Source organism: Capricornis sumatraensis, chromosome X, assembly GCF_032405125.1.
Source record: "Capricornis sumatraensis isolate serow.1 chromosome X, serow.2, whole genome shotgun sequence".
Lineage (NCBI taxonomy): Eukaryota > Metazoa > Chordata > Mammalia > Artiodactyla > Bovidae > Capricornis > Capricornis sumatraensis.
Window position 1 is genome coordinate 145882348 of NC_091092.1, and position 26493 is coordinate 145908840.

The following is a 26493-nucleotide window of genomic DNA, read 5'->3' on the forward strand; positions in this document are numbered from 1 at the left end:
TTGTCTTCCTGGCACTGAAACCCCAGCAGGCGGGCCAGGGTGGCGTTCCATGCTCTGGGAAAACCTCGGTCAATGGGCTCATTGAAGCGCATCCGTGAAAATGAGGGCGCTTTGCAACTGGCAGGGCGTTCAAAGGATTCCAGAGTGGCCGGGGGAAGTTTGGGGGTGGGGCTGGGCGGGCATTCTTTGGCATGGAAAGGAGCAAGTAAGAAATCCAAAAGGAGGCCCGTGCTTACAGGAAGGCCTGAAAAGCTGCGTGCTCAACTACCACATACAAGGAAGCTATTTATGATATTTCAGACGCTAGACTTCAAGTCCAGGCACCCGTGTGTGCGCAGCGCTGTAAGACGCTAAGGTACCCGCCAATCGTGCCTTGACGCAGGTGCTCCTTAGACGCACGGGCTCTTTACACGCACGTGTTGCTTAGACGCACAGGCTCCTTAGACGCACGGGCTCCTTACACGCAGGTGTTGCTCAGACCCACGTGCTCCTTAGGCTTTACACTCCGCCTGCTCCGTAAGCCACGCCCTCCCTTCCCGAGGGACGCAAAGCACAATGATTGTGCCCTGACTGACTGCTGCGTTGCCGAGTCGCTGTGAAAATGGCCCTCGAGCCAGGCTTCTCTGCAGAACAGAGCTGGATGAAAGGGATCAAAGGGGTTTTCGTTTACATCTTGAGGGTGGCGTTGCTTTTCTCTTTCAGAGATAGTGGGCTGCTTGGTCATCAAGCCTCTGCTTAGAAGATGTGCTCAGTCGCTCAGTCGAGTCCGACTCTTTCCAACCCCGTGGACTGAAGTCTGCCAAGCTCCTCTGTCCATGGGGGTTCTCCAGGCAAGAATACCGGAGTGGGTAGCCTCTCTGATGAAGGTATGCCAAAGCCCGGCATCCTCCACTCAGCACTGAGGGTCCTTCAGTTCAGTTCAGTTCAGTCGCTCAGTCGTGTCCGACTCTTTGCAACCCCATGAATCGCAGCACGCCAGGCCTCCCTGTCCATCACCATCTCCCGGAGTTCACTCAGACTCACGTTCATCGAGTCCGTGATGCCATCCAGCCATCTCATCCTCAGTTGTCCCCTTCTCCTCCTGCCCCCAATCCCTCCCAGCATCAGAGTCTTTTCCAATGAGTCAACTCTTGGCATGAGGTGGCCAAAGTACTGGGGCTTCAGCTTTAGCATCATTCCTTCCAAAGAAATCCCAGGGCTGATCTCCTTCAGAATGGACTGGTTGGATCTCCTTGCAGTCCAAGGGACTCTCAAGACTCTTCTCCAACACCACAGTTCAGAAGCATCAATTCTTTGGTGCTCAGCCTTCTTCACAGTCCAACTCTCACATCCATACGTGACCACAGGAAAAACCATAGCCTTGACTAGACAGACCTTAGTCGGCAAAGTAATGTCTCAGCTTTTGAATATGCTATCTAGGTTGGTCATAACTTTTCTTCCAAGGAGTAAGTGTCTTTTAATTTCATGGCTGCAGTCACCATCTGCAGTGATTTTGGAGCAAAAAAAAATAAATAAATAAAGTCTGACACCGTTTCCACTGTTTCCCCATCTATTCCCCGTGAAGTGATGGGACCGGCTAGCATTTGTAAACTTAGGCTGTAGGCTTGGACACCCTCTCCACTTTTTCCTGCTCCCTAGCTGGAGGAAAACAAGCGGCATCTCGGACCTTGATTTCTTCTGTTAAGTCGAAGTGTGAGTCGCTGAGTCATGTCCAACTCTTACAACCCCATGGACTAGCCCACCAGGCTCCTGCGTCCATAGGATTCTCCAGGCAAAACTACTGCAGTGGGTGGCCATTCCCTTTGGGGGAACTTCCTGACCCCGGGGTCGAACCTGGGTCTCCTGCACTGCAGGCAGACTGTTTACTGTCTGTGCCACCAGGGAAGCCCCTTTTTAACCCTGGAGCCTTCATGCGCTCCGGTGATGTTGGCACCACGTTCCCGTCTTTCTGCTTATGGCATGAGGCTGCCACCCACCTCAGCGCCCCATCAGTTCTGCTGGTTCCCTCTGGGATCTCTGAAATCTCCGCAGGCGTCCTGCACCTGCCAATCTAGGCGAGCACATTCTGACCTGCACGTCTCCTTGGCGGACACAGTCAGGAACCTCACACGCTCACTGCCCAGTCCCCCTCCTCCCAACAGGACAGGACCCACCGCCCCCCCCTGCAGAGGGCGGAGCTGCCAATTGTGATGTCAGAAGGGCCCTCCCGCCCCCCACCTCCCCACACGGTTTCCAGGGCAACCAGGCTGCCCGCAGGACACAGGCCGGCTGGAGGCCCTTGGTCCTGGGCTAGGTGCGGTCTGTTGGCTTCGGGATTCCTCACTCCACCGGGGAGTCTGCCACCGATGTTGGAACCCTCTGGAACACCTCTGAAAAAGACTGCCGCCTCCTTGTTCAGGAAAGCACCTTCCCTAGTCCCTTAAGACTCACATTTGGGGGAAACCCCACAGAAGAGTTCTGTGGACTGCGGAGGGAGGTAAGAAGAAGCATGCTTGCTATATATATTATATATATATATATACCTGTGGCCAATTCATGACGGATGGCAGACGCCAACACAACATTATAAAGCAGTTCTAATAGGCTTAGAAAAGAAGTATTATTTGTTAGGAATGGACCAGACAGCCGTAGATAGGATGCGGTTCGACAGCCGTGGGTTACGCGTTCATAACTGTGTAGGCGTGAGTGCCCTGCGCATCCGAAAGCCACAGCAGAAGGAAGCTGTGGCCCTAAATGCAGACGCCCTTCTTCTAGGTAAACCAAAGTGTGAAAATCCCTCAGTCCTATCTAACACTTTGGGACCCCACAGACCCTAGCCCACCAGGCTCCTCTGTCCATGGGATTCTCCAGGCAAGGGTACTGGAGTGTGTTGGCACTTCCTCTTCCAGAGGATCGTCCTGACCCAGGGACCCAACCTGGGTCTCCTGCATAGTAGGCAGATGCTTTACCATCTGAGCCACCAGAGAAGCTCAAGCCCACCTTCAAATCGTAAAGCAGAAAAACAATACAGAAAATGCAAAGGGTTTGAAATCTGGGAAACATTTTGCTTTTTCTGTCTTGTATGCGTGTTATTCACGTCTAAATTAGTTAGGAAAAGTTAGTTGCAGGACTTTTTCTTTAAAAGCAGTACAGGTATAAAAGTCAGTAAACACCTGCTAGATCAATCACTGCCTCTCAAGGAACCCACGTGATCTATCAGTATGTTCAGTTCAGTTCAGTTCAGTCGCTCAGTCGTGTCCGACTCCTCGCGACCCCGTGAATCGCAGCATGCCAGGCCTCCCTGTCCATCACCATCTCCCAGAATTCACTCAGACTCACGTCCATTGAGTCCGTGATGCCATCCAGCCATCTCATCCTCAGTCGTCCCCTTCTCCTCCTGCTCCCAATCCCTCCCATCATCAGTCTTTTCCAATGAGTCAACTTTTTGCGTGAGGTGGCCAAAGTACTGGAGCTTCAACTTTAGCATCATTCCTTCCAAAGAAATCCCAGGGTTGATCTCCTTCAGAATGGACTGGTTGGATCTCCTTGCAGTCCAAGGGACCCTCAAGAGGCTTCTCCAACACCACAGGTCAAAAGCATCGATTCTTCGGCACTCAGCCTTCTTCACAGTCCAACTCTCACATCCATACATGACCACACGAAAAACCATAGCCTTGACTAGACGGACCTTAGTCGGCAAAGTAATGTCCATGAGGTAATTTCTTAAATGTCAAGTGACCAGTTAGTTTTCCTAAACTAGGTGTTAGTTTCAAGCTTCAGGACCCCCCCCACACACACACAACTTTAGAGTATCTTTGTGTACACCTGTGCAAAAGCTTTACCCCAAGTGCACAGAGCCCAGATTACCTGGGTTTTGCCTGGAGCCTAAGATCTCAGGAAGTTTGCCCGCAGTGAGGTGGTTTTTCCAGAAAGCCCAGGACAACTAAGAGAAGAGAATCTCTCTGGCTAAAGTGGTGCCAAGGAAAAGAACACATACAAAAAGGTGACTGGTGGCAAAGAGGGGCAAATGCTTGCTTCATGTTCAGTAGACACTGTATCTTTTCCACCAGTGAGTAATTCCTGGTGGAATATGTGGATGATATATGCAAACTAAATAATCCCATCACAAAGAATACTTTTTAAAAAATTGTTATTGGTGAGAATGACTTCAAGCTTGTGGAATGCAAGGATTGCAAAAGAACTGAAAGAAAAAACTGTGACCAGATTATTTTAAGATTGGACCCAATTTCTAGGTATTGAGTGAGATGCCAAAATGCATGTTTATTTTTAAATTTTTTTAAATTGGGGGATAACTGCTTTAAATGTTGAGTTAGTTTCTGCTGTACAATGACGTGCATCAGCCACGTGTATACAGATACCGCCTCCCTCTTGAGCCTTCCTCCTTTCCAGCCACCCCCCATCCCACCCCTCTAGGTCATCACAGAGCACCAAGCTGAGCTCTGCAGGCGATACAGCAGCTTCCTGTTAGCTAGCTATTCTGCATACGGTGGTGTATAGATGCGCCTCCCAGGTAGCTGAGTGGGTAAAGAATCCGCCAGGCATGTAGCAGACGCAGGGGATGAAGGTTTGAACCCTGGGTCGGGAAGATCCCCTGGAGGAGGAAATGGCAGCCCACTCCAGTGTTCTTACCTGGAGAGGCCCTTGGACAGAGGAGCCTGGCGGGCTACAGTTCACCGGGTTGCAGGCAATCGGACACGGCTGCAGTGACTTGAGCACACGCCGTGTATATAAGTCAACTCTGTTCTCCCAGTTCGTCCAACCCTCTGCTTCCCTGGCTGTCTCCAGAAGTCCAAGTGCGTCTCGAAGTGTTTCTGCCCAGGCAGCCTCTCTCCCTTCCTGCTACAAGCCTTTCTTTGAGAACTGGAATCTAAAGACGATCTCACAGAATAACTGATACATGCAGAATGAGCATGGGGGATGGTGGGAGGACCCAAGAAGACATGGTTCTACTCTTTCTGTTCAATTACACAGCATTAAATCCCCCATTATCCTAAAAGGCTCATCAGCCACCATGAAAAATTTAAATTGTCAAAAATAAAACTGGGAGGTAAATAGAGAGAGAATGCGAAGTTGGCCACATTGCGTAAAGATGAAGCATGCTGCTAAGATGTGGCCAAAATTAGGACCGGTGGGTATAAATAAAACTGTGGTACACCTCACCGTGTGCAGCAATCAGTATGTGTGTCTGGGGGGGGCGGGGTCTCTTCCAAAAAGTGAATGTCACTGAAAAGAATGCAGCAACAGCAAATGAGGGGCAGACAGTGGGATCAAAAAGCCTAAAGCACTGTGTTTCACATGGAGAACCAGCAAGGACCTGCTGTCCAGCACAGGGGAGTCTCCTCAAAACTCTGTAATAACGTTATGGTTCCCAGGGGGAAGGATGGGGTAAGGGACAGTTAGGAAGTTTGGGATGGATATGGACACACTGCTGTATTTAACATGGAGAACCAGCAAGGGCCTGCTGGACAGTGCAGGGAACTCTGCTCAATCCTCTGTAATAACCTTATGGTTCCCAGGGGAGGAGGATGGGGGAAGGGATAGTCAGAGAGTCTGGGATGGACATGGACACACTGCTGTATTTAACATGGAGAACCAACAAGGACCTGCTGTCCAGCACAGGGAACTCTGCTCAAAACTCTGTAATAACCTTATGGTTCCCAGGGGGAAGGATGGGGGAAGGGACAGTTAGGAAGTTTGGGATGGACATGGACACACTGCTGTGTTTAACTTGGAGAACCAGCAAGGACCTGCTGTCCAGCACAGGGGACTCTCCTCAAAACTCTGTAATAACCTTATGGTTCCCAGGGGGAAGGATGGGGGAAGGGACAGTTAGGAAGTTTGGGATGGACATGGACACACTGCTGTGTTTAACTTGGAGAACCAGCAAGGACCTGCTGTCCAGCACAGGGCACTCTCCTCAAAACTCTGTAATAACCTTATGGTTTCCAGGGGGAAGAGTAGGGGAAGGGATAGTTAAGGAATTTGGGATGGACATGGACACACTGCTGTATTTAACATGGAGAACCAGCAAGGACCTGCTGTCCAGCACAGGGAACTCTGCTCAAAACTCTGTAATAACCTGATGGTCACCAGGGGAAGGATGGGGGAAGGAATAGTTAGGAAGTTTGGGATGGACATGGACACACTCCTGTATTTAACATGGAGAACCAGCAAGGACCTGCTGGACAGCACAGGGAACTCTGCTCAAAACTCTGTAATAACCTTATGGTTCCCAGGGGAGGAGGATAGGGGAAGGGATAGTCAGGGAGTCTGGGATGGACATGGACACATTGCTGTATTTATCATGGAGAACCAGCAAGGACCTGCTGGACAGCAGAGGGAACTCTGCTCAATGTTACAAGCCAGCCTGGATGGGAGGGAAGTTTGGGGGAGAACGGATAGATATATATGCTGAATCCATTGGCTGTTCAGCTGAAATCATCACAACACTGTTAATCCCCTATACCCCAATATGAAATAAAAAGTTTTAAAAGTCTAAAAGAAGCTGAAAACATGTAACATAGGAATTTTTTCTGTTTATTGATATTAATTTCTATTGTATTCCCCAACTCTCTCTTAGAATCCACAGAGTAGTTTCATCTGAGTTCACACTGGGTGGACGCAGGCACAGGTGAGTGGGAATGCTCCCGAGATATGGAGACCCAGGTACAAAAGCAGAATCAGGAAAGTGCGGATACACCATCTATGAAACTCTGAGTGGGTCTCCACGCGTCTCTACCACCTCGCACACATGGGAGGCACACACTGACAGCAACTCTTAGTTCTTAATGAGACCATGCATTCAGACAGTGATCTTGCCCACACCCTCTCCAGCGTTTATTTGTAGACTTTAATGATGGCCATTCTGCTCGGTGTGATGTGATTCAGTTCAGTTCAGTCACTCCGTCATGTCCGACTCTGTGACCCCATGGACTGCAGCACGCCAGGCCTCCCTGTCCATCACCAACTCCCAGAGTTTACTCAAACTCATGTCCGTCGACTCAGTGATGCCATCCAACCATCTCATCCTCTGCTGTCCCCTTCTCCTCCTGCCTTCAGTCTTTCCAGCATCAGGGTCTTTTCCAATGAGTCAGTTCTTTGCATCAGGTGGCCAAAGGATTGAGGTGACTACCTCATTGTGAGTCTGACTTGCATTTTTCTCAAAATTAGTGATGCTGAGCCTCTTATCATGCATTTGTTGGCCATCCATGTGTGCTGTTTGGATAAATGTCTATCAAGATCTTCCACCCATTTTTCAACTGTTTTTTTTGTTGTTGTTGTTGTTATGTCTGCATTCATCACAGTGCTAAGATGTAGTGTGACCCCCAAATAAACAACTACTATACCCACAATTGGACTGCTCCACTGGTGTAGCGGTAAAGAATCCACCTGCCAGTGCAGGAAACATGGGCTCAATCTCTGGGTTGGGAAGATCTTCTGGAGGAGGAAATGGCAACCCACTCCACTATTCCTGCCTCGGAGAATCCCATGGACAGAAGAGCCTGGGAGGCTATGGTCCATAGGGTAGCATAAGAGTTAGACACGGCTGAGCACATGAACACACACACACACACACACACACACACACACACACACACACAGGAACAATTATCAGTTCAGACCAGAATACAATGAACATTCGGTGAAACAACAGTTCCATACACATGGATAAAAGCGTTCTGATGAACCTTCATGCATGCTCTGTTCATTTCAGGGCCAAATGTGTCACCTAGAAGATATCGATGCCAATTCTAAACATACGGGCCTTTTCTGGGCAAGGGTTTCTTGCTTAAATTCTTTCATAATGGTCTGTGTGCGCTCTTTCAGGGGTTGAAGTGTCGGGCGAGAGAAGCGGTTTTAATAACCGACGTGTGAATAAGTGAAATAGTGGAAGACTTCTTGGCCAGCTACTTTGAGGACTTGGAAGTCTACCTTGAGGAACGTGTAAGCTATACTTTAAAGCGCACAGGACTTAAACAGCTCCTGAGTGATTAGAAATTGTCCCCCAGCTACCCATCACCCTCACTAGAAAGTTATTAGCCTGATAGCTTAATAACAGTTGTGTAAATACTATTAGCAGAATGATAAATGGTTTCCTTCAGAAGATTAACTCCTGCGTAACTAAACCACTTTACTAGCAATTATTTAACAGAGAAATCACCTCTGGAGCAGAATTCTCCTATAATCCTTCACGGATATTGACTGCATATGTGCTCAAAATCTTTCTGATCTGGGTGCAATATTCATCCCACTCCTTGGAGGTTCTGTAGACAACTGTTTCAAGTGCATTTTGAATTTAATATACATATATGTATATTTAATTAAACATAAGTATGTGCCCTTGTGTATATATATATAGATATATAAAATATATATTATGTATATATGTATCTGGGTTTCCCTGGTGGCTCAGACAGTAAAGCGTCTGCCTGCAATGCTGGACACCCAGGTTTGATCCCTGGGTCACGAAGATCCCCTGGAGAAGGAAATGGCAACCCACTCCTCCATGGATGGAGGAGCCTGGTTGGCTACAGCCCATGGGGTTGCAAAGAGTCAGACACGACTGAGAGACTTCACTTCACTGCATATATGTATCTGGGGATTCCCTGGTGGCTCAGACCATAAAGAATCCACCTACAATGCAGGAGACACAAGCTCAATCCCTCGGTCAGGAAGATCCCCTGGAGAAGGAAATGACAGCCCATTCCAGTATTCCTGCCTGGAGAATCCCATGGACAGAGGAGCCTGGAGGGCTACAGTCCATGGGTCGCAAAGACTTGGACACATTTCAGCGACTATCACTTTCAGTCTTTGTGTGTGTCTGTATATATATATGTAGGGCCACGTTCTGCCCACTTCTTAAAGTCAATATTTTAGTATTTTGAAAATCTTAATCAAGACTTTTGACTTGATGAAGCAAGATGCAAAGCTGAGGAAATTAATGTAACTATGCTGCTGCTGCTGCTGTTAAGTCACTTCAGTCGTGTCCGACTCTGTGCGACCCCGTAGACGGCAGCCCACCAGGGTCCCCCATCCCTGGGATTCTCCAGGCAAGAACACTGGAGTGGGTTGCCATTTCCCTCTCCAATGCCTGAAAGTGAAAAGTGAAAGTGAAGTTGCTCAGTCGTGCCCGACTCTCAGCGACCCCATGGACTGCAGCCTACGAGGTTCCTCCACCCATGGGATTTTCCAGGCAAGAGTACTGGAGTGGGGTGCCATCGCCTTCTCCTATGTAGCTACACATACAGCTATTTAAAGTGTAACCACTTGCAAATGTTCAAGCCATTCTTAACAGGCTAACCCTTAACAATGACAAACATAGGTGCCTGGCCACATTTGACACACTGGGTTGTAGTTGGCCAAGCCCTGTATTTAAAGTGTCAAAAATGTGACTTCCCTGGGGGTCCCGTGGTGAAGAATGCACCTGCCCATCCAGGGTACACGGGTTCAATGCCTGGTCCGGGAAGATCCCACATGCCTCAGAGCAACTAAGCCCATGTGCTAGTCTCTAGAACCCAGGAAGTGCAACTCCTGAGCACACACGTGTGGCAAATACTGGGCCTGCACACCCTGGAGACTGTGCTTCACAACAAGAGGAGCTACCACAGTGAGAAATCTGTGCAGCACTGCTAGAGTGTAGCCCCCATTTCCAACAACTAGACAAAAGCCCCACACAGCAGACAAGGACCAGCATGGCCAGAAATAACTACTATCCAAAATGCTCTAAAGCATCTGTTCAGTAGTGATGGTGATAGGAATGGGGCTTCCCAGGAGGCACCGGTGGTAAAGAACCCTTTCCTGCCAGTTCAGGACACACAAGACACACGGCTTCCATCCCTGGGTCGGGAAGATCCCCCAGAGGAGGAAACGGCGACTCCCTCCAGTGCTCTTACCTGGACAATCCAATGGACAGAGGAGCCTGGTGGTCTGCAGTCCGTGGGGTCGCAGAGAGTCAGACACGACTGGAGCGACTTAGCTCTGCTTGATAGTAATAATAGGAAGAGGAGAGTGAAAAAGTTGGCTTAAAGCTCAGCATTCAGGAAACGAAGATCATGGCATCAGGTCCCATCACTTCATGGGAAATACATGGGGAAACAGTGGAAACAGTGTCACACTTTATTTTTCTGGGCTCCCAAATCTCTGCAGACAGTGATTGCAGCCATGAAATTAAAAGACGCTTACTCCTTGGAAGGGAAGTTATGACCATCCTAGACAGCATGTTCAAAAGCAGAGACATTATTTTGCCAACAAAGGTCCGTCTAGTCAAGGCTATGGCTTTTCCAATGGTCATGTTTGGATGTGAGAGTTGGACTGTGCAGAAATCTGAGCACCGAAGAATTCATGCTTCTGAACCGTAGTGTTGGAGAAGACTCTTGAGAGTCCCTTGGACTGCAAGGAGATCCAACCAGTCCATTCTGAAGGAGATCAGCCCTGGGTGTTCATTGGAAGGACTGATGCTGAAGCTGAAACTCCAGTACTTTGGCCTCCTGATGTAAAGAGCTGAGTCATTTGAAAAGATCCTGATGCTGGGAAAGATTGAGAGCAGGAGGAGAAGGGGATGACAGAGGATGAGATGGCTGGATGGCATCACTGACTCAATGGACATGGGACTGGGTGAACTCCGGGAGTTGGTGATGGACAGGGAGGCCTGGCATGCTGCAGTCCATGGGGTCACAAGGAGTCGAACACGACTGAGTGACTGAACTGAACTGATAGTAATAATAGCATTCATGATCCCAGTTGCTGAAATTCACATATTTAAGATCATGGACCCATTTCATATGTGTGACCTTGTTTGATACAGCTGAATCCTCACACCCCAGCTATCATTCTAAGTGCTCTTCCATTGGTCGCTTTGGGAACCAGTTTGATTAAACTCAGTGAGGACGCACTCATCTTTGTCTGAGATGTGCATAAAAGGAACATGATTTGTGGGATCAGCTGGCACACACATTAAGGCCAAGAATCTCTGCACGGTCTGAACATTGCCTTCAACAAGCCAGGTTGTAGAGAAAAACAGCAAGCAGTACCCAATACCATGTCATCCTCAGAAAGCCCTCTTGGGATAAAAGGTGTGTGACCAGGCTTCCAGTCTCAACCGTGGACATTCCCATATTTGCACTGATGTTCCTCTACTGAGTAAGGACTCTTAACAGTTTTGAAGTGATACGGTTTATATCACAGACACTTCTGTGCATTTTTTTTTGGAAGCCCCATGCAGTGGCTCAGACAACAAAGAGTCTACCTGCAATACGGGAGACCTGGGTTCAATACCTGGGTCGGGAAAATCCCCTGGAGAAGGAAATAGCAACCCACTCCAGTATTCTGGCCTGGAGAATCTGACGGACAGAGGAGTCTGGCAGTCCACGGGATCACAAAGAGTGAGACACAACCAAGAGAGTAACACTTTCACTTTTCAAGCAAAGCCAGCCCAAACTCATCTTGCAAGAATCATCCTTACGTGTGAGATCGCCGACATCATCAAGTTAAGTGTTGACTACCGAAGGCAAAGAAAAAAGGTAGGTCGGGGAACCTTTGTCCTGCTGAACCTCCGAATTGATGTTACAGAGGAAAGTAATGGACAGGATGTCCAGTGTCAGCTCAGCCTAGAGCTCAGAGACAGGAAGTCAGTGAAGGTCATGGTTGGGAGATGCATCGCTGGTTTCTGGGTGTTGAAGGTGAAGCACCTTATAACCCCAAGGTCAAGAAATCCAGATCTCTAGCTTGTTCAGTGACCTAATGCTCATCCTGTAGTTACTAACACATTTTCAGATGGTAAAGAATCCACCTACAATGCGGAAGACTCAGGTTCCATCCCTGGGTCAGAAAGACCCCCTGGAGGAGCGCATGGCAACCCACTCCAGTATTCGGCCTGGAGAATCCTGTGGACACAGGAGCTTGGTGGACTACGGTCCATATGGCTCCTAAGGTTGCAAAGAATAGGACAGGACTGAAGTGACTTATCATGTTCCAGTGTCTCTTGATTTACAGTCTATTCCCATAGACTTGAATAGAATTCGTACCCCGCTGCTGTGTGAAGATCGTACAAATCTTAATTATGTTGAAGTGGTTCACGGTGATTTTCCAGTCATCTATATCCTTCTACTTTTCTATCCGTTCTATTAATTGCTGGGAGTTTGATACTGAAACTCCAACTAAGAATCTTTATTCACTTAAAAAATAATTGTCATCAGTTGTGGAACACTGTGACTTTGTTCTATATTTTCCTGGTCCCCTATCAATGTATTGCCATACTTCCATAATTTAAACAGTAAAAAAATTAAAAAAAAAAAACTTCATGAGAGTATTCATTTTTACATGCAATCCATACAAACATGGTCCAATCTTAACCCCAGGGACCCTGAAATGGCCAATGGAAATCACTCCTTCAGGCGATGTTACTTCTTCTTTTGCTCACTGATACTATCTTTGTACGATAAGGGTGCACTGATCAGTTTTAAAGGGAGTTAGGTGGCTCAGGTGGTAAAGAATCGGCCTGCAGGGCAGAATACTTGGGTTTGATCCCTGGGTTGGGAAGATTCCCTGCAGGAGGGCATGGCCACCAATTCCAGTATTCTTGCTTGGAGAAGCCCATGGACAGAGGAGGCTGGTGGGCTACAGTGCATGGAATGGCAAAGAATCGGACACGACTGAGTGACGAACACAAAATATTTTAAATTGTGGCAAAATACATGTAACAGGAAATTTACCATTGTAATTGTTTTTAAGGTTTCAGTGCAGTTGTTATTCCGCTTATCTCTACTGTTTGTTTGCAAACAGTAAATCTGTATGCAGGTCAGGAAGCAACGGTTAGAACTGGACATGGTTCCAAATAGGAAAAGGAGTACGTCAAGGCTGTATATTGGCACCCTGCTTATTTAACTTATATGCAGAGTACATCATGAGAAACGCTGGGCTGGAAGAAGCACAAGCTGGAATCAAGATTGCTGGGAGAAATATCAGTAATCTCAGATATGCAGATGACACCACCCTTATGGCAGAAAGCGAAGAAGAACTAAGGAGCCTCTTGATGAAAGTGAAAGAGGAGAGTGAAAAAATTGGCTTAAAGCTCAACATTCAGAAAACAAAGATCATGGTATCTGGTCCCATCACTTCATGGGAAATAGATGAGGAAAACAGTGGAAACAGTGTCAGACTTTATTTTTTTGGGCTCCAAAATCATTGCAGATGGGGACTGCAGCCATGAAATTAAAAGACGCTTACTCCTTGGAAGAAAAGTTAGATCAACCTAGACAGCATATTAAAAAGCAGAGACATTATTTTACCAACAAAGGTCCGTCTAGTTAAGGCTATGGTTTTTCCAGTGGTCATGTATGGATGTGAGAGTTGGACTATCAAGAAAGGTGAGCACAAAAGAATTGATGCTTTTCTACTGTAGTGTTGGAGAAGACTCTTGAGAGTCCCTTGGACAGCAAGGAGACCCAACCAGTCCATTCTGAAGGAGATCAGTCCTGGATGTTCAGTGGAAGGACTGATGCTGAAGCTGAAACCCCAATCCTTTGGCCACCTGATGCAAAGAGCTGACTCATTGGAAAAGACTCTGATGCTGGGAAAGACTGAAGGCAGGAGGAGAAGGGGACGACAGAGGATGAGATGGTTGGATGGCATCACCGACTCAATGGACATGGGTTTGGGTGGACTCTGGGAGTTGGTGATGGATGGGGAGGGCTAGTGTGCTACAGTCCATGGGGTCACGAAGAGTCAGACACGACTGAAAGACTGAACTGAACTGGTTTCCAACCATCACCACCATCCATTGCCGACCTCTCCTCTCACTGAACTGAAGCCCTGTCTCCAGGAAACACTGACCCCACATTTCCTGACCCCTGGCCCCTGGCATCCACCATTCTGCTTTCTTTCCCTATGGTTTTTGTGATTCTCGGCGCCTCGTGTAAGTGGAATCATACCCGTGTATCCTTCTGTTCCTGTGTTATTACCCAGGCTCAGCCAAGGGAGTTTTGTAAAGCTTGTTCCACAAGACGTAGAGTTATAGAATACAGTAAACCCGATTTAGAACCGTTTAGAACAAGCTGGGGTAGCATTTATTTTTCTAAAACCCAGTGATGGGGTCCTTGTTGTGCAGAGATGAACAATCTAATTAAAACACATGTCTTCCTCCTTCAGATAGTGTCCACTTCCTATAAAAAAAAAAGATGGGAGAATGGCTTCATAGTTTAGTTTGGGGATTTAATTAGGAATTTAGTACTGGGAGGAATGCTTTCCAATTTAAAAAAAAACTAGGGCATGGGGTAATAACGAATAAAAGTGATTTAAAAGCCCTTCGGAAGCATACTCTGATGTATCCGTGTAATGTGGTAATGGGGAGCTTGGTATTTATGGGGAACTGGCTTCCAATAATAGCCAAATGTACTCAGTCTAGAAGAACAACGTAGCACGCTCTCCATATCAGTTACCTTCTTAAGTGGCCGTCCCATTCTTGTCCTCATGTAATAGGAAAAGCCTCATTAGGCATGCTATTTTAGAAATGGAATGCCTACAGTTCAGTGGCATCCTGAAGGTACATTCTTTCCTTCCATGTATCTATCTATCCATCTTTCTATTTATATCTATGTGTCTAACATATCTCATCTACCTACATCTTATCTACCTACCTACAACTATTTATCCATCGTGTATGTCTATCTATCCAACCAAAGAACCAGTTATTTTAAAACAATGTTAACTAATTTGAATACCCAGATGATCAATAGTTCTAAAAATAAAGCATACCATCAACAAAGAGTAAAGAATCTATGAAAACTTTTCACCCCAAATGTTTATATGGGTTTGTGATTAGTATCAAGAATATATTATGATAACCCTCAAATATAGAAGAATATATGTGTATTCTCTGGCTATGATGTACAATTGCTGAAGACCAAAGCAGGAGATAGAGGTTACAGATATTTGCTTCTCTCGTGGCTCAGACAGTAAAGAACTTGCCTGCAATGCAGAAGACCTGTGTTCAGTCCCTGGGTTGGAAAGACCCCCTGGAGAAGGAAATGACAACCCACTCCAGTACTCTTGCTTGGAAAATCCCATGGACAAAGGAGCCTGGAGGGCTACAGTCCACGGGGTCATAAAGTGTCAGACACGCCTGAGACGAAGATGTAAGTCTTTGTCATGAAGACCAAGCAGAAAACAGAGATTATGGATATTATATCGTCCTAAAAATGACCCACCAAAAATCCCTGATAAATATGCAAAATAGATGACCAGGGCAAATTGGCTGCATGAAGCAGGGCACGCAAAGCTGGTGCTCTGGGACAACCCTGAGGGATGGGGTGGGGAGGGAGGTGGGAGGGGGGTTCAGGATGGGGGACACATGTCCACCTGTGGCTGATTCATGCCGATGTATGGCAAAAACCACCACAATACTGTAAAGTAATTAACCTCCAATTAAAGTAATTAATTTAAAAAAAGGAAAAGGAATAAGTTCATGTACTTGTGTAACTGACTTTGCTGGACACCTGAAACTAATACAATGTTGTTAATCAACTATGTTCCAGTATCAAATAAAAAATTTTTTTAAAAATCCCAAATAAGCTCAAACTTGTATTCTGATGGTAACAACAGTCTCGGCATATATAAAGCTTAAAATCACAGTAAGTGAACACACCTGTGTGTAAGGATATACAAAAGTACACATAAAAACACGTTCTGAGAGACACACACATATGGATTCCAAGAAACCAAAAGGGAAGGGCAGAAAACTGCTGTAGAAAATAGGGAGTGAACAGAACTTAAAAGACTAAAACCAGAAGGGCAGGAATCGTCAATGTCCATTGCTATGGACAGTGACATTCACGTTAAATGTTGGGGCAAAATTGGGGCAATCTTTTGCCCTACCTTAAGTTGGGGTAAAATTTAACTCAGAGCGTGTGAAGCACCAAAGAAACTGTGAGGCAGGAAGGTGTCCCCGTAGCGTTAGAGGGTGCACAGACTGATCGCACCTCTTTGGGAAGACTTCTGAAAGCATCCATGGGATTGAAGGTGTGGTCGGCTCTCCAGCCAGCTGTCTGCTCCGCTGAAGCTCACATCATGAGTACCGAGCATGCGCAAGGCTATTCCTGGTAACTTGCTCTTCATAATGAAGACTTAGGAACCACCCGCATTGGAATAGTTAATTACAAGTTCAATGAATAAACTGTAGTTACAAGTACCAGTCTAATCAGTCTAAAGCTGAATCGTCAGTAAAAGAAGTGACCTTCAGCATGATGCTATTTGCTTAAGTGTTAAAAAATGAATAGCTTGATAAGTGGTGCATAGGTGATGGATACATGTCTGTAGGTGGGTCGATATAAATAGATGACAAGTGAGGTAAACAATTGGAATAAATGGTAGATGGATAGATATATGGAAGGAAAGAGAAAGACGATATACGCATGATGGTTGGATAGATGTAGGTAGGTAGATTGGATCGGTAGGTCACAGATGTGTAGATAGGTGTATTAGTCACTCACTGGTTGATAAGTGGTAGATAGGCGATGGATACTTGTCTGTAGGTGGGTAGATGTAAATAGATGATAAACGAGGTAAACAATGATAGATGACGGACGGATGGATGGAAGGAAAGAGAAAGAAAGACGTGGTTAGATATATGCATGATGGATGGATAGATGTAGGTAGGTAGATTAGATAGGCAGGTCACAGATGTATAGATAGGTGTATTACTCAGTCAGTTGTGTCCGATTCTTTTGCAACTCCATGGACTGTAGCCTGGCAAGGCTCCTCTTCCCAGGCAACGATCCTGGAGCGGGTGGCCATTTCCTTCTCCAGGGGATCTTCCCGACCCAGAGATTGAACCCGGGTCTCCTGATAACATAGAGAGATAGATAGAATGAAATGGATGCTGGATGATAGACTGATACGTAGAAGGAAAGGAAGAGAAAGTAAGAGACATGAATGAGTGGAGAGAGAGATACACAAAGGATGGACAGCTATAAGTAGGTAGGTACATTACATAGATATAGATGAGAGAGGGGCAGACAGATACATAGAAGGAAAGATGCATAGAAGGAAAGATGCATAGAAGGAAAGATACATAGAAGGAAAGATGCTCTCCATCGATAGAAAGATGATAGGCACATGTGTGTTAGAAGGATAGGCAAACTCAGGGATCCGGAACACTGTTGAAACCTAATTGAGTTTGCTGGGAAGAGAAGGTGAGCAGGTACACAAGCGACTTAAGAATATTCCTCTAATGTGTCCTTATGTTTTACAAACCAGCATGAAGAAGACATGATGGAACTACGGCACAACCATTCACCATCCTCTTTTCTTCCGGATCTTCCAGCCCATCCAGGAATCTTTCCAGGCCCTCCCCCATGAGTTGCAAGGCTGCATTCGACAGCATCAGACAGCTCACATCATCATTTCAAAAACCATCTTTTTAGGACAGGTGGAAAATCACAGACATTATTCTCCTGTGACATAATTTCTCCTACTTTTCCATGGCGATGAAAAATATCCAATTAATTTCCTATTTTCCTCTTTCATCCATTTCTTTTTTTTTTTTTTCTGTTTAAATGTCACTTTTTTGTATCAGCAAACTCTGTATCAAGCACCAAATAGTAGAGAGGTCTTCCCATTGGAAGAATATAAAGTTTTTTTTTTTTTTAAGATTAAGGCCCCAGGAAATCTTGGGCATATGTTAGAACACACGGGCATATGCTCCTGCATTTAGATGAAGAGATTCACTCATGGCAGTTGACTTGCACCAATTCCGTTCCCAGCATCAGTAACGAGAGCAAAGCATCAATTATCTATGGACTGAAAAGACCTGCATCCTTCTGCATGCTGTCTTTCTGTCCTTGCCAGCACTCTCTCTCTTTCTTTCCTTGCCCTACTCAGATGTTCTAGCCTGGACTTTCTCTTCCTGTCTCTGAGTGGGGTAGTCCTGAAACAGGGGGTCATGAATATATCCAGGGTCTCATAAGTGTGCAAAGGGGTACACAGTTGGATGTCTCAGGGAGCATCTATGAGAAGGGGCATTGACAGGCTGCTGGCTCACTTGGGTCTTTGTCAGTCCACTGTTGTTTGAAAAGGAAGATTTCAAGATTTGCTGCCAAGACTGCAGAGATCCAACCAGTCCATCCTAGAGGACATCGACCCTGAATATTCACTGGAAGGACTGATGCTGAAGCTGAAACTCCAATACTCTGGCCATCTGATATGAGAGCTTACTCATTGGAAAAGACCCTGATGCTGGAAACGATTGAGGGCGGGAGGAGAAGGGGACGACAGAGGATGAGATGGTTGGATGGCATCAGCGAGTTGATGGATGTGAGTTTGAGCAAGCTCTGAGAGTTGGTGATGGACAGGGAGGCCTGGCGTGCTGCAGTCCATGGGGTCGCAGAGTCGGACACGACTGAGCAACTGAAAAGCAACAGAAAGCATTTAGACGCATCGAGCAGACTCACATGTACACATATGTGTGTATGTGTCTATATACACATATATATGTACCTCCTTTCTGACTGTCTCTGTATCCATGCGCATGCTTGGTTGCTAAATCATGTCTGACTCTTTGTGACTCCATGGACGGGAGCCCGCCAGGCTCCTCTGTCCATGGAATTTTCCAGGCAAGAACACTGGAGTGGATTATCATTTCCTCCCACAGGGGATCTTCCCTACCCAGGGATCAAGCCCACCTGTCATGTGTCTCGGCAGATTCTTTACCACTAGCAACAGTCTTCTCTCTCTCTCTCTCTCTCTCTCTATATATATATATATATATATATATATACACAATTATTATATAATTAAAGTTTATACTAGTGGATGTTAGCATATTGATCATTCTTACATTATAATAATATGTTACATTTATTATATAGAATATAATGTATAATATGTTCTATATGAATTATGTTATATAATATATATTATATATATTATTGTTATATATTATATACTATATGCCATATATATTATATGTTATGTATGTATTGCATGTTATATATATATACACATATATATTTTATATATACATTGTTATTATATATGTTATATAAGGGTTTCCCTCGTGGCTCAGCTCTTAAAGAATCTGCCTGCAATGTGGGAGACCTGGGTTCGATCCCTGGGTTGGGAAGAGCCCCTGGAGAAGAGAAAGGCTTCCAACTCCAGTATCCTGGCCTAGAGAATTCCATGAACTGTAAAGTCCATGGGGTCACAAAGAGTTGGACACGACTGAGTGACTTTCACTTTCACATGTTATATAAAATTATGTTGTAAATATATATATCATATATATAACATAATATATAATTGTATGTGTGTGGCTAATATAAGTTATGTATCTATAATAACTCGATGGATATATTGGCAAATAATATATTTGCACAGAATTATTTGGAGTGTTTCACATCAGGCAGCTTGCTAAGTATGATACGTTTGTCAGCTTTAGATTTGAAACTTCACAACAGCCATGAGCTGAAAGGCACCCATTTTTGCAGTGAATCCTGCTGCCTGGCGAGGTGGCCATTCCAAGCAAGAAGCGCTGAGTGCAAGCAGTACTTTGATTCTAGTCAGTATGGTCCAGAGAGCCTCTCCCAGCCCCTAGGCACTGTGAGAAGTCACCACTTATCCCCAAGAGCAAGACGGTGCCTCAGCAGCAGACAGATATCCCCAGAAATCCGCCATGTCAAATTTAGCATTCAAGATTCATCACCACCCTGGGTCGAGAAGATTCTCTGGATGAGGAAATGGCCACCCACTCCAGTATTGTGGCCTGGAGAATCCCACGCCAGGGGAGCCTGGTGGGCTACAGTCCATGGGGTTGCACAGACTCAGACACGACAGAGCGGCTAAACAGCAAATAATTGCAACATCTGTTCTTGCTCTTGTGTGTACACAACCATAATCTCTTCTACATAATAGCCACGTGTGCACCTCAGAGCCGAAAGAGGCTGGCAAAAGATGCTCTGTAGATAATGTTTCTGTGGCTCGACATACAAAATATTGCAAAAAAAAGTTTGGTGTGCACCTGAATTACTCGCCCAAGGAGTCACTAATAGCCTTGGATCTATTTAAGTCGCTCCTGTATGGAACGTTCTTTATGTATTGAATATTTTAAGCCCCTTTATCACCGTCATTAGCATCTGAGGCTATGCTCGTCATCGTCGGCCAAGTAATGGAAAATGGTTTGCTAGCTCCCAAAGTGCTGTGTGCTCGTCTCAGAATGCCTTGTGCTCCTAATGTGCTTCTGAAGGACGGTTCCAAGTGGAGATGGGGAACAGGGGCTCTGGCGGTCAGAAAGCCCGTGTCTTCAGGTGGAGACATCCCCATCCATCTCAAATCCGACTGCAGTACATAAAGCTCAGATGACCAAAACTTCAAACTTTGATTCCTGGAACCAGATGAAATACCGATGTCCCTTTTCAAGATAATTGCACTTACAGTCACCTCTGAATTGTGTATGAGCGATCGCAAGATGGAGAAACAGGAAGAGATATCCTTGATGCGTTCCGACGGGGAGACTCTGACCAAGGAGCTTCCCTAGACAGGAAAGGTTGTGTTGCAACTTGAAAGGTGACCCTGCATAGCTTAAATGAGAGTTGGTGGAAATTCCCTGGTGGTCCAATGGTTAAGATGTCACCTTCCAATGCAGAGGAGACCTGGGTTTGATCCCTGGGTAGGGAAGATCCCATGGAGGAGGGCATAACAATCCACTCCAGTATTCTCGCCTTGAGAATCCCATGGACAGAGGATCCTGGTGGGCTACAGTCCATGGGTTTGCAAAGCATCAGACGTGAGTGAGTGAACAACAGTTTCACTTGCAGTGGTTTATTATGCAGGCCGTAACTGTGTATATTTGAAAGTGAAAGTGAAGTCACTCAGTCGTGTCTGACTCTTTGCGACCCCATAGACTGTAGCCCACCAGGCTCCTCCATCCATGGAATTTTCTAGGCAAGAGTACTGGAGTGGGTTGCCATGCTCTTCTCAAGGGGATCGTCCCGACCCAGGGATCGAACCTGGGTCTACTGAGTTGCAGGTAGACGCTTTACCGTCTGAGCCACCAGGGAATCCTGGTGTATATTTAAGTTCGTGATTTCTCGATCTTTCACCTATATCCTATGTGTAAGATAAGGATTTCTTTTTAAGATTTATTGGCACACTTTCAAATCCTGGGGTTCGTTTTGTCGACGAATTTTCCCAGCTTATAAATCCTCATACTTAGCTAGAGTTGACGCCGAGAGTAATGATTTCTCAATGAGAAGTTGAACTGGATTTATTAGCAGGTTTTGTAAATCAAGTGCAAAATATATAGTTTAAACTCCTAAAGCACAGATTTATGTATCCTTGCAATAAATCGTGAATATGAGTATCCATAAAGTCCTATTTTTTTTCTCCCCCACTAATCCAGTCAACTGCTGGGTAGATACGGCTTGTCTTTAAATCCATTCCATATCCATAATTGGAACTCATTATTTCAGTAAATATGTCGATTTATGGTTATCCTAAACGCATTCATTTGGAGAGGTTTTGGAAGCCTGCCCGTGTATTAACGTTTACGGAGAATAACTAAGGCAATCAGCGTGAGAATGCATGAAAAATGTACGATAATAATACCGAATCCCCGACGTAAAGGATAAAGCAGAATTTAAAACAGCTCGGCTTCTCCTCTCAAAAAGGCAGCATTTAGTGATTATTATTAGGAGCGAGTCATCCAACTTGATCATTGTATCACGTTCTCTAATGGGCTTAACGCGGTTCTGCCTGCCCGTTTGTTTCCTTCTGACACGAGGAGACAGGCAGGGTGCCTCTAATGCCTTTTGCGGACAAATGGACGAAACCAAGGCTCTGCTGCTCAAGGCTTTCCCCAGGGTCACCGAGATGGTCCTTTTGCTGCAAGGCCTGACCTCCAGCGCTCACAAGGCTCTCACCCCCACACGTTTAATTGTTGCCGTTCACTCGCTTAGTGATGTCCGACTCTTTGCGACCCCGTGGACCGCAGCACGCCAGGCTCCTCTGTCCTTCACCATCTCCTGGAGTTTACTCAAACTCATGTCCATCGAGTCGGCGATGCCATCCAGCCATCTCATCCTCTGTCGTCTCCTTCTCCTCCTGCCCCCCAATCCTTCCCAGCATCAGGGTCTTTTCCAATGAGTCGTCTCTTCGCATCAGGTGGTCAAAGAACTGGAGTTTCACCTTCAGCATCTGTCCTTCGAATGAACAGCCAGGACTGATGTCCTTTAGGATGGACTGGTTGGATCTCTTTGCTGTCCAAGGAACTCTCAAGAATCTTCTCCAGCAACACGGTTCAAAAGCATCAGTTCCCTTGGCGCTCAGCCTTCTTTATATTCTAACTCTCACACGCACATGCTTTAGGGTGGGCCTGAATGTTCACTGCTGGGGAAAATGCCCTCTAGGACAACTTCGACCTCCTTTCAAAGTCTCCACACACAAGAATCCCTGCTGCAGGTGAAAACTCTGAATTCCACTGGTTTGTACCCACCTCCATCATCCTGGGAAGAAATGGCGTGTAAAGAGCACACACGGACCACACAAACCCCTCGTACAGTCGGCCCTACACGTCATGTCTCGGTCAGGATCCACTTATTGGCATCGACAGGAATGAGCAGAGGTGCCTGGGGAGCAGTCCCGTGAGCCTGGCAACCAGGCAGCTGGTTCGATCGCTGTCACACAGTCGCTGGGAAGAAATATGGATTTAATTTTTCAGAAGGGATTAAAGACTTCGTTAATATTGTGAAACATTAGGGTGACGTTTTAAAATTTTAATCAATGATTAATGGCATTATGGGAAAGCCACGCGCCAGGGGACTGTCGGAGAAACGGCGGTTCGATATTCTTTGTAAATGACTCACCGTTTAAAAAAGAGAAAAGAGGAGGAAAGGAATTGGCGTTCAGGAGTGCCTGAGTTAAGAGGAGTGTGAACCAGGTGACTATAGAATTTCATCATTTTACAAGGAATCTTGAGAGAATTAGGACATTAAAAACAAGTATATAAATTCATACATTTAACTATGTTTTTTTAATTACTGGTTGAAAAATAAATTGTATTGAATTGGGAGCTATACATTAGTGGTCTTAAAAAGAATTTCTACTTGCACACGTATTAAAAAAAATATTTCTAAGCAGAGAGTAATTCTAAGGGTTTTCATCACAAGGAAAGTTATATATATATATATATATATATATATATATATATATATATATATATGTATGTATGTATGTATGTATGTATGTGTGTGCAAGGTCAGTCGCTCAGTCCTGTCCGAGTCTTTGCGACCCCACGGACTGTAGCCCCCCAGGCTCCTCTGTCCATGGGATTCTCCAGGCAAGAATACTAGAGTGGCTTGCCATGCCCTTCTCCAGGGGATCTTCCCCACCCAGGGATCAAACCTGGGCTTTCTGTCTTACATGCAGATTCTTTACCATCTGAGTCACCGGGGAAGCCCCATATGTGTCTGTGTGTCTGTGTATATATGTGTGTGTGTATATATATGTATATGTATATATGTATATGTATGTGTATATATGTATATATGTATATATGTGTATTTATATCTGTGTATGTATATCTGTGTGTATATATATATATGCTCAGTCATGTCCAACCCTTTACAAGCCCATGTACTGTAGCCCGCCAGGCTGCTCAGTCCATGGGATTCTTCAGGCAAGAATACTGGAGTGGGTTTCCATTCCCTTCTCTAGGGAGTCCGGCTCCCTGCTTGGCAGGCAGATTCTATACCACTGAGCCACCTGGGAATTTCTTGCCTTCTCGTTCTGTATAAAACGGTATATTCTCCTTCTTCAGTAGCCGTCATAAAATACCCTAGACAGGATGCCTTAAATAACAGAAAATTCTTTTTTTTTTTTTTCCTCACTAGTCCTTGAGGCGGGAGTCTGAGATGCAGGTGTGGGCAGGCCTGGTGTCTCCTGAGGCCTCTCTCCTGGGAGTGTGGACGGCCGTCTGCTCCCTATGTCTGCACGTGGTGGTCCCTGTGTCTGTGTGACAGGACCCCCTCTACTTGTAAGGACCTCAGTCCTGTGGGATCAGGGCCCACTCCAGTGACCTCATTTTACCTTGGTGGCTGTGTCTCCACTCACAGTTATATGAGGGACATGGGGTTTCAACTTGTGAAATTTTGGGGGCATACTGTTCCGTCTAACGCATGAAACCAGCGCATTGCATACCGCACTAAATGCGGCTGCAAAATCTGGACAGAGACTTGAGGGACCCTACCCCTGAGCTGGACGGCACGTATCTATCAGAGCGGCCAAACACAGATACATAGCCGCGGGTTTGCACTCCAGGACTCCTTGCACACTCAGGAGACCCAACTTGTCCATCCTAAAGGAAGTCAACCCTGAAGATTCACTGAAAAGACTGATGCTGAAGCCGAAGCTCCAAAGCTCTGGCCCCCTGCTGCGAGGAGCCAGCTCATTGGAAGAGACCCTGATGCTGGGGAAGATTGAAGGCCGCAGGAGAAGGGGATGACAGAGGACGAGATGGTCGGATGCCATCCCTAGCTCAATGGACGTGAATTTGAGCAAATTCCTGGAGATGGTCAAGGACAGGGAAGCCTGGCATGCGGCAGTCCATGGGATCGCAAAGAGTCGGACATGACGGAGCCTCTGAACAAGAACATTAATGGCAAACCTGCCATCACAGAGCATCACATAACTATTGATGGACACTGAGACAGTACTACTGGGCCTTCTTTTCCAGCACACATTTGCCATATTTCTTGGCCAGCAGGGTCCTGTTTCTCCCCTGAAACTTGCCCTGATGGTTTATTTTGGGTCCTGGTACCAGCTGTGCCTCCACTGGTATATGAGCCAGTACCACTAGACACCATCATCAGTGAGCAGAAAAAGTCCAGAGGACCAGCTTCCTCTGCCCCAACTCCAGGTGCGCGATCACTCAGCCCCCTGCATCCTGCCCTTCAAATGAGATGCTCGTGACTCTGCACCCAGGAAGGGCTGGGGAAGGAGGTTGTACAGCTTGCACTTCAGACATAACCACATGTTTAAGCAGGAACCACTGGTGCTTTGCACACAGCACCAGAGAAAAATCGTTGCAGAATCCGAGAACTTAATGGTGGTGCTCGGGTCCACACGTGTGAGCTCATTTTAATGCAGCCACGGGCAGTGCTTGGCATGCATGAGTAGGAAGTCCCTTTAGTCTTATCCGACTCTTTGAGACCCCATGGACTGTAGCCCACCAGTCTTCTCTGTCCAGGCAAGAATGCTGGAGTGAGTCGCCATTTCCTCCTCCAGGGAGTCTTTCTGACCCAGGGATCGACCTTGGATCTTCTGCACTGGCAGGCGGGTTCTTTACCACTAGCACCACCTGGGAAGCCCAGTGTTTGGCCTCTTTTACTGGAAATAAAAAGTCTGTGAGAGATGCTATGTTGAGAAAGATGCTGACGGATCAGCAGAATAATGCAGGTTTGGACCGTGCACAATGTCTCATGCAAACCACAAAGAATGGTTACCAAACACAAAATGGATTGGAAAAATGTCTACAGCATCATGGAATAGCCAGGACCTGTGGTTCTTTACTTTTGATGGAATAGATAGTATGTAAGATTTCAGAATTTGCTGAAAAGTTGCCAACCAATAACTCCTGAAGAAGAATGATCCTCCACTCAACGTTTTGCCTAGAATTGCAGAGTCTGAGGTGATTCCCAATTCTGTCCACAGTGTCCTTAGAACGGTAGCTCTTCAGTGGTCATTGTGGGATTTTGTTGTTATTACAGTTGTTATCATAATTCAGTGTCACTTCTCTCGTGTACTGGGTAGCAGCCAGGAATGATAAAAAAAAAAAAAGTTCAGCAGTGTCCTTAACATTGAAACAAACATAATTTTAAAACAGCAAGAGGAGTTGTACCATTTCCCATCAGTTCAGTTGCTCAGTTGTGTCTGACTCTGTGACCCCATGGACTGCAGCACGCCAGGCCTCCCTGTCCATCACCGACTCCCGGAGCTTACCCAAACCCATGTCCATTGAGTTGGTGATGCCATCCAACCACCTCACCCTCTGTCGTCCCCTTCTCCTCCTGCCCCCCAATCTCTCCCAGCATCAGGGTCTTTTCCAATGAGTCAACTCTTCCCATCAGGTGGCCAAAGGATTGGAGTTTCAGCTTCCACATCAGTCCTTCCAATGAACACCCAGGACTGATCTCCTTTAGGATGGACCAGTTGGATCTCCTTGCAGTCCAAGGGACTCTCAAGAGTCTTCTCCAGCACCACAGTTCAAAAGCATCAATTCTTCAGCGCTCAGCTTTCTTTATGATCCAACTCCCACATCCACACATGACCATTTCCCATACAATTTTGAAATATCCCACGAAGTGTTCATTTACATTAAAAAAAAATTCTCCATCATTATCTGAACCTAGAACCTAATTTCATTTTACATCTGAATTGAAGGAGTACTTTCTCTTTTGCACAGTTATAATAGGCACTGGATTTTCCAGGAACACAGCTGCCAAGTAATTA